This window comes from Amblyraja radiata, chromosome 16, assembly GCF_010909765.2.
Source record: "Amblyraja radiata isolate CabotCenter1 chromosome 16, sAmbRad1.1.pri, whole genome shotgun sequence".
In the NCBI taxonomy this organism is placed as follows: domain Eukaryota; kingdom Metazoa; phylum Chordata; class Chondrichthyes; order Rajiformes; family Rajidae; genus Amblyraja; species Amblyraja radiata.
Window position 1 is genome coordinate 19,168,547 of NC_045971.1, and position 14,763 is coordinate 19,183,309.

Genomic DNA, 14,763 nt, shown 5'->3' on the forward strand with positions numbered 1-14,763 from the left:
TTTCTGCTATTTGCACTTTATCAGTTTATTTATTCATGTGTGTATATATTTATATCATGGTATATGGACACATTTATCCGTTTTGTAGTAAATGCCTACTATTTTCTGTGTGCTTAAGCAAAGCAAGAATTTCATTGTCCTATACAGGGACACATGACAATAAACTCACTTGACTTGACTTGAAAAGGATAGCACACAAACGAAAGCTTTTCACTGCATCTCAGTATAGGTCACAAAATGGGTGCACCTTCACCAGAAAGACTGACGCAGTTCAGGAAAGTATCTCATCACCATCACCTTCACCTTTAAAGGGCCCAAAAAAGTCCCCAAAAAATAATACATTTTTTAAAAAAGGAAGAAAATTGACCATCATGAATTCACGTCAATTTTAGTAACATTATTTGAGGCAATTATTTTGATGTGCAAGATGGAAGAGCTCTGCACTTTTCCTCGAATAATTCAACGGGACTTTTGTCTGCAAGGCACTTTGGGACGGCCTGAGGTTGCGTAAATCACTGATTTAATGTAATTTTCTCCAAGAGTGATGCACCCCATTTCCTTTCATGGAAATGTGTTTTGTGATGCAGCTGCTGAGCCGAATCCATCACTCTGAATGCCTCAGCAATTTGTTAGAAGCCTGCTTGCTCCATATTCACAGAGCCATCAAAGTTGGGGGCACATAAGGTGACGCTTTTGAAAATAATTTGTGATTAGGTTGCAACATCATTGTCTAGTCGTTTCAATATCCCATCAGCGCCCAACATCCGAGCCTGCCCCCCTACATTAAAAATAAAACTAATCCATCACTACTTCAGGCCAGGCAACAACACAAATTGCTGTTGTGTGAAAAATATATTGAACCCGCGTGCATCTAAAGTTCTGAAGGAATGTGATTGAAATGAAATTTTTTGAATTATGTTAAGTAATTCTCGGCTTGTAGCGCCATAGCCAAATATTAAATCGAGTTATTTCCATTTTTTCTCTGACATCTAAAGTTATGAATAGTCCATTTTATGACCTTTCTTATAACTATCATGCAGTTTTCTTCAAATGCATTGTCAGGCAACAGCCTTTGGGTCCTCATTCCAAAGGGGTGAGATTGATGAAGCAGTCTAACCAGTTAGCTGTTCACTGTGGAGAACTGCAGGATTAAAACCACTCTGCTATTCCATCGATGTGAACACAAGATTCACAATTAAATCAGCTCAGCCCAGGTAACGTGCCAGAAATATTAAAGTCAAGTCAAGAGAGTTTATTGTCATGTGTCCAAGATAGGACAATGAAATTCTTGCTTGCTGCAGCACAACAGAATATTGTAAGCAAAAATACAGAACAGTTCAGTTCAATATACACATAAAGTGCAGATAAAGTGCAACAGGCTGTTACAGTTCAGAGTCTGTTTGTTGGCGAGTTTAATAGCCTGATGGCTGTGGGGAAGTAGCTGTTCCTGAACCTGGCTGTAATAGATTTCTGCCTTCTGCCCGATGGTAGCGGTGAGATGAGTGTATGGCCAGGATGGTGTGGGTCCTTGATGACGTTGGCTGCCTTTTTGAGGCAGCGACTGCGATAGAGCCCTTCGATGGTGGGGAGGTCAGAGCCGATGATGGACTGGGCAGTGGTTACAACTTTCTGCATCCTTTTCCGCTCCTGGACGCTCAAGTTGCCGAACCAAGCCACGATGCAACCAGTCAGCATGCTTTCTATTGTGCACCTGTATAGAAGTTAGAGAGAGTCCTCTTTGACATACCGACTCTCCGTATGTGCTTTCTTTATAATTGCATCAGTCTGCTGGGACCAGGAAAGATCTTCGGAAATATGCACGCCCAGGAATTTGAAGTTCTTGACCCTTTCCACGATCGTTCTTGGTTTGTCTGGCTCCAAAATTCAGCTTCCTGATCCAGGAATTCCTCACAGCTGACTGAGAAGCTGACAGACCTCGGCGTCCCGACTCCCACCTGCAACTGGATCTTAGATTTCCTGACTGAAAGACCACGGGTGGTGAGGATGGGAAGGAGGGTGTCTGCAGAGCTCACCGTCAGCACAGGATCACCACAAGGCTGCTGTCTCAGTCCCAAACTTTTCACCCTGTACACACACGACTGTGTCTCCACCCAGGAAAACACCATCATTATTAAGTATGCGGATGATACCACCATCCTGGGCCTCATCAAGGGGGGGGACGAGTCGGGCTACAGGAGTCTGGTGAACGACATTCTTGCCTATGGTGAGGTGAACGACCTAAGCCTCAACACAGACAAGACAAAAGAAATAATAATTGACTTCAGAAAAAATCCACCCCCCCTGCAGCCCCTCATTATCAAGGGGACTGTGGTGGAGAGGGCTGACAGTTACAGATACCTGGGACTACAAATAACATCAGATCTGAACTGGACTTTGAACACTGCAGCCACAGTGAAAAAAGCCCAGCAGAGACTGTACTTCATCAGGCTGCTCAGAAAAGCTGGTCTGCACTGTCGCCCTCTCACCCAGGTCTACAAAGGACTGGTAGAGAGCATCCTCACCACAGGCATCACGGTGTGGTATGGAAACACCACACAGATAGAGAGGAAGGCTCTGCAAAGAGTCATAAAGACTGCTGAGAGGATCATCAGAACTGAACTCCCCTCCATGGACACAATCTACACACAGCGCTGTCAAAAAAGAGCAGGGAGAATCATTAGAGACACACTACATCCAGCTCACTCCCTGCTCAAACACAAAAACTGCACATACAACCTCAGGCACAGACGAGCGGACAGTATCGCCACAAAAAGAACACGCTTTTTTAAGAGCTTCTTCCCTGCAACAGTGAGACTCTTGGCCAAAACACAACAAAATGAACTGATGTCCTGATATAGTGTTTGTGCAAGCTACAATGCTCTATGTGTCTTCTGTGTGTCTTTTTTAAAAAAATAAAATTTTAAATTTTTAATTTAAATTTTTTAACGTAACTTGACTCTCTGAATAGCCGCACAAGAGTTCCTATGTGTGTAAGCACAAATGGTAAATAAAGTTTTTGACTTTGACTTTGACTTTGACAATGTTGATTTTTTAATCACAGCAAGCTTCTAACCTGAATATTAACTGTATTGAAGGCAACTAGACTTTCTATTCATTTCAAAACTTAAAAGGTTAAACTGGAAATTACTTATCTGGAGAAATGATCAGTAAAAGTTAAATAACCATTATTCTTAAAGCAGCAAAATATTAACTTTATATTTCACTACTTCTTATAGTCAAAGAAGATCTTGCATCTTGAAGATGTCCAACTGCACATGTTCAATAATGTAATTTTTTAAAGGAAGACATAAAATGCTGTAGTTACTCAGCGGGTCAGGCAGCATCTCTGGAGAAAAAGGATAGGTGACGTTTTGGGTTAGAAGGAGACAGGTACCTATTACCCAACAAAACCATACGTCTTTAGGATGAGGGAGGAAATCGGAGCACCTGGAGGAAATCCATGCGGTTACAGGGAGAACGTGCAAACTCCACACAAACAGCACCTGAGGTCAGGATCGAACCCTGGTCTCTTGTGCTGTGATTCTGAAGATGGGTCTGATCTGAAACATTATCCATCCTTTTCCTCCAGAGATATTTGCCTGACCTGTTGAGTTACTCCAGCACTTTGTTTATATCATTGGTATAAACCAGCATATGCAGTTCTTTGTTTCTACATGTTAATACCTATTTTTAGTTTGGTCCAGAGATACAACATGCAAACAGGCACAAAGATTCTATGCCGACCATTGATTATCTGTTCACACTAGTTCTATGATATCCCACTTTCGCATCCTCTCCCCACACAAGGAGCATTTTACAGTAACCGATTAACCTACAAACCTGCTCGCCTTTGGGATGAACCGGTCAGCAGAAAGTCGATACATAATTACAGTCGAGCCTCTTTCAGTGCACAGATACATGACAAAGGGAATAATATTTAGTGTAAGATAAAGTCCAGCAAAGTCCGATAAAAATAGTCTGATGGTCTCCTGTGAGGTAGATAGTAGCTCAGGTCCGCTCTCTAGCTGTTGATAGGATTGTTCAGTTGCCTGATCACACCTGGAAAGAAACTGTCCCTGAATCTGGTTCACACACCTTTTCTCACTTCTGTACTAATTGCCTGATGGGAGAGGGGAGAAGAGGAAGTGGTGTCCTTGATTATGCTGGGTGGAGCAGAAAGGACAGTGATTCTACAGAATCCAGAGGAAAGTGGGAGAAATGAGATGTGCAGGAAAAAACAGAAAAGAGGAGACAGTAATTTCAAGAATCAGATTTGGACACACTGGTCTGAACAGTACACTTTTTATAATAGGCAAGCATAATACAGGCAGATGTGAATACTGTGGGCAAGAAGATACAATAGAGCATGTCATTATACATTGTGAGAGGTATGAGGAAGAAAGAAGACAAATGAGTGAACGATTCAGAAAAGAAAAAGTACAATTTGATTTAATAGTAAGATTAAACGAGAACTTACCAGTTTGAAGTTTGATCTTTATTTTATGAGGAGTAACGTTGAGGGAATACGTGAAGAAGAACCCCGCTAAGTCGCATGCGTGTCATTCTTCAAAGCAGCGGTGTGGAATCACAGATAACTATAATGACTAAACATAGTAAGATTAGAGAGAGATACCAGTTGAGTATATGATCAAGGGTGGGAGCGGAGGGCACGTATTCCCTCAACGTTACTCCTCATAAAATAAAGATCAAACTTCAAACTGGTAAGTTCTCGTTTAATCTTACTATTTTACTTCGGAGTCACGTGAGTGACTACGTGAAGATTTCAAAGCTCTGTGATTTCATGCCGTGGACGAGTCCATGACACACATCTGCCTTGGTATAGGGGAGAAATATTTTCGACATCCATACGGTATGTGGATGCAACAAACAATTTTATTAACAAAAGAAATCATAAAACCCCAAATATTGATGGGGACAAATTATATTACAGAACTTAATATAGGTTTTGAAAAAGTTCCAGTTTCCTCCACTGGTTTATTATAAAATTTATGGAAAGTTCCTTCTGATGACCATCCTGCCGTTTTGAGGATCTGATCCAATGGAACATCCCACTTGTATGCTGCCGACGTAGCTGCAGCCCTGGTGGAGTGAGATTTAAAACAATTAGTATCTATACCTGCTTTAGTAAGTACTTGTTTTATCCATTTGGAAATGGTCTGTTTTGTTATTCGTTTATGAGGCTGTCTGTGGCTAATGAGCAGTGCCTGTTCTGTGCCTCTGATGGTTTTGGTTTGTTTAATGTACTCTTTGAGATGTGTTACCACATATAGTCGGTCATCTGCAGGGTAGTTATTGAAAATCACTTTTAGGCCTGCCGATCCCTGTCTGTTCTGTTTTACCAGTTCCTGGATGTAAAAATGTAAATTTTCCTGCGAACTGGTCATGGTATACAGCCTCAATTTGTGTAGGGACTGCGCCCTTTGTGCTGTGACCAATGACCATCAGCATGACCGTTTTTAAGGTCAAAGTCTGTAATGACAGGCTAGTGGCTGGAGTCCAGTTCCTCAGTAGATTCAGAACGATGCCAACATCCCATATATGGGAATATCTGGCCTTAGGAGGGTTAGCATTGAATATGCCCTTCATGAGCTTGGCTACCAAAGGGTGTGACCCCACAGGCTGTCGTTCCGTTTCTCTCCAGAGGTAGGTAGACAGGGCACTTCTGGCACAGTTGATGGCGCTGTACGTAAGTCGCTCGTCATGGTGTAAATTTACCAGGAATTCCAATACCGGTTGAATGTTTGTAGGTCTGTGGATAATGTTGTTCTGGTTGCAATACCTGTGCCATTTTCTGATATATGCTAGGTATTGATTTTTTGTTGACTCTCGCTGGGCTCCAGCGATCATGTTCATAGCTCTCGTTGTTAAGCCCAGGTGCAATAAAGGAGCTTTCAGACTCTACAAACCAAAACGTTAATGTGACGGTGATAAGGATGACTTGTCTTAGTTGCTGGATTTACCAGTAGATCCGGTCTGTGTTGAATGGTGATGTGAGGTTCTAATATCATCTCCTGTACCAATGGGAACCATGATAGGGTAGGCCAATCGGGTACTATTAAGATACCAGACGCAGAGTCTTGTCTTATCTTACTTAGTACCCGACTGATGAGGCAGAAGGGAGGGAATGCATAAAAGAACAATTTCCCCCAATGCAGAGAAAAAGCATCTATAGCTTGGTGGTTAAGCCTGGATGCGAATAGATCGACATCTGGTGTTCCGTATCGTGCTGTAATTTCAGCAAAAACTTTTTTGTCCAACATCCATTCGATGTTCTCATTGAATTTGCGTGACCTGGTGTCTGCCACTAAGTTTTGTCTACCTGGTAAGTAGGTAGCTGATATCCAAATTCCTCTGCGGATACACCATTGCCAGATCTTGTTTGCCAGATTGTCACATGATGTCGATTTGTTTCCACCCATGTGGTTGATTGTATGCTACCAGAGTGGTGTTATCAATTTGTAATCTTATATGCTGGTGAGATAACCCTAAGCAATATGACTTAAGGCCGTGAAAAGCTCCCAACATTTCTAAGTAATTTATGCCCAAAGTGTGTAGTAATGATGACTCCTGTTCATTCCATCTCCCACCACAGCTGGTGATGGAATCCGTGGCACCCCATCCGAGAGCACTAGCATCCGTTTGTAGTGTGATAGACGGATTGCTGATAATGATTGGATTGGAACAATGCCTAATGGTTTCTTTCCACCATTGTAGTTCTAGTATGGCTTCTTTTGGTAGTTCTATAGGTCTATCAAAATTACCTCCATTGTATTTTAGAGCTCTTATTTTTGCCCTTTGTAAATTCTGGTAATATAAGGGTCCGAATTGTGCAGCTGGAAAGGCTGCTATTATCTTGCCAATCATTCTCGCCACCTGTCTAATAGATGGTTTTCTTGTGTCAATGATTTTGCCGCAATCCTCCTCGAAGACTATTGCTTTGTCTTGTGGCAAAGCCACTGACATAAGAACTGAGTTAATGGTAAATCCCAAGAAATCCATTGTTGTTGAAGGTTTCAATTTTGATTTAATTGGATGGATAATGAATCCTAGGCTTTCAAATAATTGTATAGTGGCTGTTATTGTTAATTCTGCTTGTTTTACCCTTTTGCCCAATATAAGTATATCATCCAAGTAAGCCATCACAATGTGTTTATGTTCCCGTAGGAAAGCTAAGGCTGGTTTTAATATTTTGGTAAATAACCTAGGTGCAGAAGTAAGACCATTTGGTAGTGCTCTGTATTGCCAGTGTTGATCCATCCAATTAAATTTCAAATAACGTCTGTGGTCACCTGTTATGGGTACTGAATAGTAAGCATCTTTTAAATCAATGCTTGCCATATAGTAACCTTTGGAGATTAATAGTTTAGCAGTAGCAAAGGTTTCCATTTTGAAATGAATATATTTTACAAAAACATTCAAATTACTCAAATCTATGATGATGCGGCAACCACCATCTTTCTTATGTTTAATAAAATGTTGGACACGAATTCTAAAGGTTCGTGTTGGGTTTGTTCAATTATCCCCAGTTTATGGAGTCTCTGCAGTTCAGCATGTGCTTTTGCTTTATCTTCGCCGTTAAGCCTGAACACTCTGTTCGGTACATGCTGGACTGGAGGATTACGTGGTTGTAAGAACTCTATCGTATATCCCTGGATACTGCTTAGGATATAAGTATCTGATGTCAACTTATATCATGCATCCAGAAAAAAGTGTAATCTGCCACCAACACCCATGCTATCGTTAATAAGTAAGAGACCAGACCCACCTACCTCTATGGTTACCAGTGGTCTTATTTCTTCCCTTGTCCCCGAGGACGTTGAGGCCCCGGTGTCTTGATTTGTGTTGTAGATGGGTGCATCTTCCACGAGGGCCGGCCTGGGCCTTGTCCTAAAAAAGACCGCTGTTGGATTGGTCTTGCCCTCGACTGTTCTCCGGAGTAGTCCTTGCGACCCATGAGTGCATAGGGGTGGTACTTCTGGGGGTAGCGTTTGGTAGCTTTTATAATTCCCAGGGCTTTGGATTCTTCGTCCAAATCTTTTACCTGTTTTGGTAGGTCCCCTCCAAACAGGTAAGTCTTTTCGGTGGTTGTTTCTGTTCTGCATAATCCCGCAGATTTTGGGTCTAGTACCGGCTGTATACTCTTCTTTCTGATATTATTCAGTTCATATTGGGTATTGCAGAAGAGGGCGAGGGCATCTTTGTGGTGTTGACTCATATCTTCCTCATCCAGGGTTCGTGTGAATGCCGTTATCCCTGCGGTGAGGGTTTTAAGTACTTTTTGTAGTAAGACATCCCTGGTCCTGTTGCTTGCTCCTACATGCTTCCAAATACATGCGTTCACGGTTGGGACATTAAGGGATTTACAATTTCCAGGTTGCAAGTGACGCCCCATGGTGTCAATTAGGGCTTGTCCCTGTAGCTGGTTCAGGGACATGTAATTAACACTTGCCGCTAACCTGGCTGGTAAATCATCCCCTGTGAGTTCTGGCTTCGCGAACTGAGCCACCATTTCAAGTAAGTTGCCACTTACCCCTTGCATTGAATTGTCCATCAGTTCCTGTTCAGGGTCAGTCCAAATCTGCCCCGCTATGCTGTCCTGGGAGGCAATAGACGCTGAATACAGCCCTGAATAAGGTACTGCAGAGGGGCTGAATGTCTGCCCAGTAGAGCCAGACCCCCTCTGGAGTATTGCCTCCATCAGCCGCTCCATTTTTGTCCAGTGCTCTCGGGCACCTGGCTCTTGCGGCTTCTCCAGAGCTTTCGAGCGCTGCCCGCTCGCGGTCGCTGGTCCCGCAGCTCAAACGCATTCCAGTGATCTCGGTCACTGGTCGCTTGCTGCTCCTCCAATTCCTTCAGCCCCACAGGCCTGAGCGAAGGTGGCGTGGGGCTGTTCGAAATCCGAGTCGTCCGAAAGAATGGCTCGGTCGGTTTTGCGTTTAGCCTTTCCACCCGCCGGTGGTGAGGCTAACTTCGGCACAGGTGCTCCCGACAATGGAGACAGCCCTGCCGTCTGCCGCCACTGGCTGCCCGTTCCTGCACAGCTCTCCCCCGCCAGCTTTTTTGCAGCTTTGGTCCGTCTTCTGTCCATCCTAGAGGTAAGAAAACGTAGATCTCTTACCTGTCTTCGCTGGTTGTATACACCAGCCCTTTAGGAGGAACGACCTTCCTCCATCGAAATGACCCGTGCAATGCGTGTACCGTAATGACACGCATGCGTCCTAGCGGGGTTCTTCTTCACGTAGTCACTCACGTGACTCCGAAGTAAAATAGATATTTTACAAAAGAATTCATATAAGTGCTATCAAATCCTAATGCTTTTTCTCAGGGTAACCAATTTGTTTGGAAAGATATAGGTTATTAGTATATAAGTTATAATGTTATTTGATCCACACTCCATACCAGTTGGTGGCGGTAATGCACTAAAAAGTTGTTTGCCAACCGCCAAAAAAAACTACATAGAAGAAGAAGAAGTAGATTATGCTGGGTGAGAGTTAATTGAGTGAATGGAAGAGAGGTTGGTTTGTGTGATGGTCTGGCCTGCGTCCACAAATCTCTGCATTTTGTTGCGGTCTTGAATGGAGCTGTTCCCAAACTATGTTATAATGCATTCCGATAAAATACTTTTTATGGCACATATGTAGAAGTTGGTGAGAGCTACTGGGTACACACTGAACCTCCTAAACCTTCTAAGCATGTAAGAGAACAGGGAACCAATGCTATAATTATGGATGTGTGGAGAGAAGGAGAAGCATATCCTAATGTCAGATGTTACACTAGTCAATAGTCGAGAGATAGTCAAGAGTGTTTAATTCTCCTATATACTGACAACGGAACAATAATTCTTATTTACTAATGCAGCCTAACAAGCCTGTAAATGCAAAAACACACAAATAAATATATAATAATCAAAAATACTATAATTGAATAACCGTAATACTACAAAACCAAAGTCGTTAGTGCAACCAAAGATCCAACCCATAGTTGTTGATGTTAGTGTTGTGCAGTGTTCAAGAGCCTGATGGTTGTTGGGAAGAAGCTGTTCTTGAAACTGGTGGTCATGGTTTGCAGGCTCCAGTACTTTCTTCCCGAAATGAGAGCATGGCCAGGATGGTGTGGGCTTTTGATGTTATTTGGCTGCCACAGGAAATGGTTGAAGCAAGTAGAATGGATACATTTCAGGGATACTTGCTGGATTCGTCTATGATAAAGAAGGGAAGAGAGGGATATCTGTGAGATTTAGCTGAGAAAATAATCAGGTGAATCAATGAAATATGCCAAATGGCATGCCTATATGCTATATATCTTAATGTAATCCAACATCTTTTTTTGGTTACAATGAATTATATCTGTTCAGCACAGCAGGATAAACAGATAGCAGAATCCTACTTGATCTTAAAAACACTGTAGTGCATTATTAATATGCATTTCTCCTATTGTCCCTCACAAACCAGATGGTATCCTAACAGATTTTGAAAACTTCCAGATATAAATGACATTGCAAAACTAGTTCAACATATCTTAATTTAATACAAACTATCCAGCTTCTCCCAGTAACTACATATGAGGATGCCAGACAAGTCTGTAAAAAAATAATTCTCTCAAATCTTTCAAACAGTTGCTGTTCTGATTGCAGGAATACACTTGGCCATCTTACTATAACACCATCATATCAAGGGGTTGCAATATATTGTCGAGCTGCATAATTAACATCTGTGTTCTGTTAGCTTATATCTTGAGCCAAGACCTATTGGTATGTGTTCCTTTGCTGTCTAAAGAGCGTTTTTTGAAATTACCATAATATATTGCATTCTGTTCAGATTCCCGGAGAACGTGTGGTTGATTTCTCATAAAATATCGATGTAATTATCGCAAAGACTCTAGTTCTAGTTCACCTTCCCAAAGGCAATGTTGCTTTCAAATGTAATCGGGACAGAGCAATAAACCAGGAACATCCTAAGTTCTGTGAAGGGATAAATAGGTTTCTTTTTAAATCAGCTTCACGTACTGCACTATCGGTCATGAAAAATCTAAAACATTATTTGTTAATGCCAACTAAATCTTATAAGACCAGTGTTCTCCTGGAAACTTTAGTTCTGGTGGTGGGTAAATGGGATGAGCTGCCGGAGGAGGTAGAGACAAAGAACTGAGGATGCTAGGTAATATACAAAGGGACACAAAGTTCTGGAGTAATTCAGCCAGACAGGCCACATCCTTGGAAAACATGGATAAGTGACTTATCGGTTCGAGACCCTTCTTCACACTCTCACTCTAAAGAAGGGCCTCGACCTGAAACGTCACCTATCCATGTTCTCCAGGGATTCTGCCTGACCCGCTGAGTTACTCCAGCACTTTGTGTCCTTTTTGTGCAGAGGAGCTAGTTGAGCCAGGTACGATAGCAACATTTAAAAAACATTTGGATAGGTCCATGATTAGGAAAGGTATAGAGGGATTCAGGGCAAAAGCGAGCAAGTGAGACATCTTGGTCAGCATGGGCAAGTTTGGTCAAAGGGCCTGTTTCTGTGCATTATGGCACTATGACTATAAAAGTGAATTCCTTCACACACATCTTTCTCAAGGGAAACATTTTATGGCACAAGATTACAGAAGTAATGATGTGAAGTTGGATGTAGCCTTCTGAAAATCCAATTCTGTTTTTGAGTGGGGCATTCCCATTCTGAGTCTTTCAGATGGATGATTTTTACTTGAAAGACACGATCATCAAGCACCTTGGTTTGACAATTTGAACTGCTACGGTATTAAATATACCATTTGTATCTGTGGAGGGAATGGACAGACAATTGTCCAGTAATGCTGTGTTGTCCCTATTAATTAAAGGGCGGCACAGTGGTGCAGCGGTAGAGTTGCTGACTTACAGCGCCAGAGACTCAGGTTGGATCCTGACCATAGATGCTTGTCTGTAGGGTGTTTGTACGTTCTCTGGATGCTCCTCTTTATTCCCACACCACAAAGACGTACAGGTTTGTATGTTGAATGGCTTGGTAAAATTGTAAATTGTCCCTAATGTGTGTAGGATAGTGTTAGTGTGCGAGCATCGCTGGTCAGCGTGGACTCGGTGGGCCGACAGGCCTGTTTCTGCCCTGAATCTCGAAAATAAACTAAACTAAATACTGTTTCGGACTGGGAGCATTCTTCAGACTCAACATTCCAGGATCTGCAGCTTTACTTCGGAGTCACGTGAGTGACTACGTGAAGAAGCCCGCCAGGCGCATGCGTGTCGTTGCGCTACACGCATTGCAACTCGTCATTGTCGGGAGGAAGGACGTTCCTCCCGAACGGCAGGGTTTCGAACCTGCAACAGTAAGGTAAGGGAACTTCGTTCCATACTTACCTTTTTTCTACTGAAGGCTGTTGAAAGCTGGCGATGGAGGAGTCTGCAAGCAGCAGGCAGACAGTAACGGCCAGTGGCACGACAGTCTCCCTTAGCGGGAGTCCGTGCGTCTTCAGCTCCGGTAAAAAGAACGGAGTACTCCGGAGCCGTCAGTCCGACAAACTCGGACAACAGCCCCGAGGACGCTACAGGGGTCTGTGAGCTGCGGAAATCACAGCGGGAGGAAGGACGTTCCTCCCGAACGGCAGGTTGAGAACCAGCAACAACAGGTAAGAGATTTCCTTACCTTTTTTCTTGATTGCAGGAAGGCTGCCGAGCTGCCGTTGAACAGCAACAGGCAGCCAGCAACGGACGTCGGCACCACTATCTCACATAACGGGAGCGAGTGGGAGCCAACAACCCACAAAGACAAAGGTCTGAAGAAGGGTTTCGGCCCGAAACGTCGCCTATTTCCTTCGCTCCATAGATGCTGCTGCACCCGCTGAGTTTCCCCAGCAATTTTGTGTACCTTCGATATTCCAGCATCTGCAGTTCCCTTTTGAACAACCCACAAAGACAGTGGGTTGTATTTGTGCTCTGTCCCCCTTTTTAATATTAGGGGACAAAAGGAGATTGCGCTCCTGCCGTGGCTAAGCCAGGTGGAGTAAGCGCAACAGGGGACAACAGCTGCGGCCGGAGTCGGCTCCCGTAATGGGAATAGCTGTGCCTGACTTTCGCTACCGCACCAGGCCGGGCAGGAGAGGGAGCAAAACTAATGTTTCCCCGCGCTAGGTCTGTACAGGAGGGGAAGCTGGACAAAGGAGTGTCCACAGTGCTGCTAGTGAAGCTGGCTGGGGGAGACAGCAGAGTCACAGGCAGCCGGCAGCAGCAGCCAAAGGCACGTTTATCTCCCGTTATAAGGAGAGCAGTGCCGACTTTTGGTCCCGCACCGGCCAGAACACCACGGCCGGGCGGGAGACCATTCAAATGGGGCCGTTGACTTTGACAGTCATTAACGGCAGCAGACGGGTTAGAATGACGCTCACCCGTAGCAATGGACCTGCAGGTAAGAGCTGCGTTTTTTTGTTTTTTTTTGCATTTCTATGCTGATTGCAGGTGCAGAAACCAACGGGCTGCGACAAAGCTGGTGGCTAGATGGAATCAGCTGTGCCAGATGTCCTCCACACCGGCCATATCCACTCCACGGAAGGACAGTAAGGACAAAGCTGGTGAGGGAGGACCGTGGAGCAGCGGGCAGCCAGCAGCAGCCAGCGGCACTTGGATCACCCGTAGTGGGATCAGCTGTGCCCGATGTCGCCTCCGCACCGGCCAGATCCACGCGGCCGGGCGGAAAGGCTAGACACAAAACAAACAAGGTCGTGGACTCAGAGGAGTCCGACTTTGAATCACCGCCGGCGGCCAGCGCCCGAGAGCGCTGGAGCGGGAAGAAGCGGTGTATGGAGCTTTGCTCCAACGTGACAGACTCCGGGACATGGAGTCGGGTCACTGTGGACCCTATGATAACCCACAGCAGTACCTCTTTGAGGGCTGCACAGTGCTTCTACCTCATCAGAGGGAAACACTGCGGGTCAGTTCTGGGCTGACCTGGAAGAGGGGTCCGCAGAAGAAAGTGTGCAGGGGGTGCAGGAACAAGAGAACCTACTGGAACCCAGCACCCCCACGCACCCACCAGCAAAACTGGTGAAAGCTCGAAGGACCAGTACTCAAAAACATGAGTCTTTCAGGCCATGGCCCAGACCGGCCTTCTCGTAAGATGCGGGACCTCCAACACCAACCAAACCGTAAATCCAGACCCCAGCGCTACAACAGCGAAGAACCTACAAAAAGGTAAACCTGCCACTGGTAACTATGGAGGTAGGTGGGTCTGGTTCCTTACAAACAGTGGGCACGGAGATTGGGTGGAGATAACTCTTCTTCTGAATGCATGGAGCATGATAACAACCGATATCTACATCTTAAGCAGTATCCACGGATATACAACAGAGTTTATACACAAGTACAGCCCTCCAGTTCAACATATACTGAACAGAATGTTCGTGCTTTCTGATAAAGGAAATCAAAAGCGCAAGCTGAACTGAAGCGGCTTTACATCAAAGGTGTAATTGAGAAAACTCAACACGAACCAGTAAAATTCGTGTCCAATATATAAACAAAAAGATGATGGTCATCGCATCATCATAGATCTAACAAAATAGATACCTTTGTTACTGCTTAACAATTAATTCCCGAAGGTTACTTCAATGGCCAGCATCATTTTAAAAGATGCTTACTATTCAGTGCCTATATGAGGTGACCACAGATGTTACTTAAATTCAACTGGATGGGACAACTCTAGCAGTATAAAGCACTGCCAAATGGGTTATCATCAGCCCAGGCTGTTCACAAAAAAATTT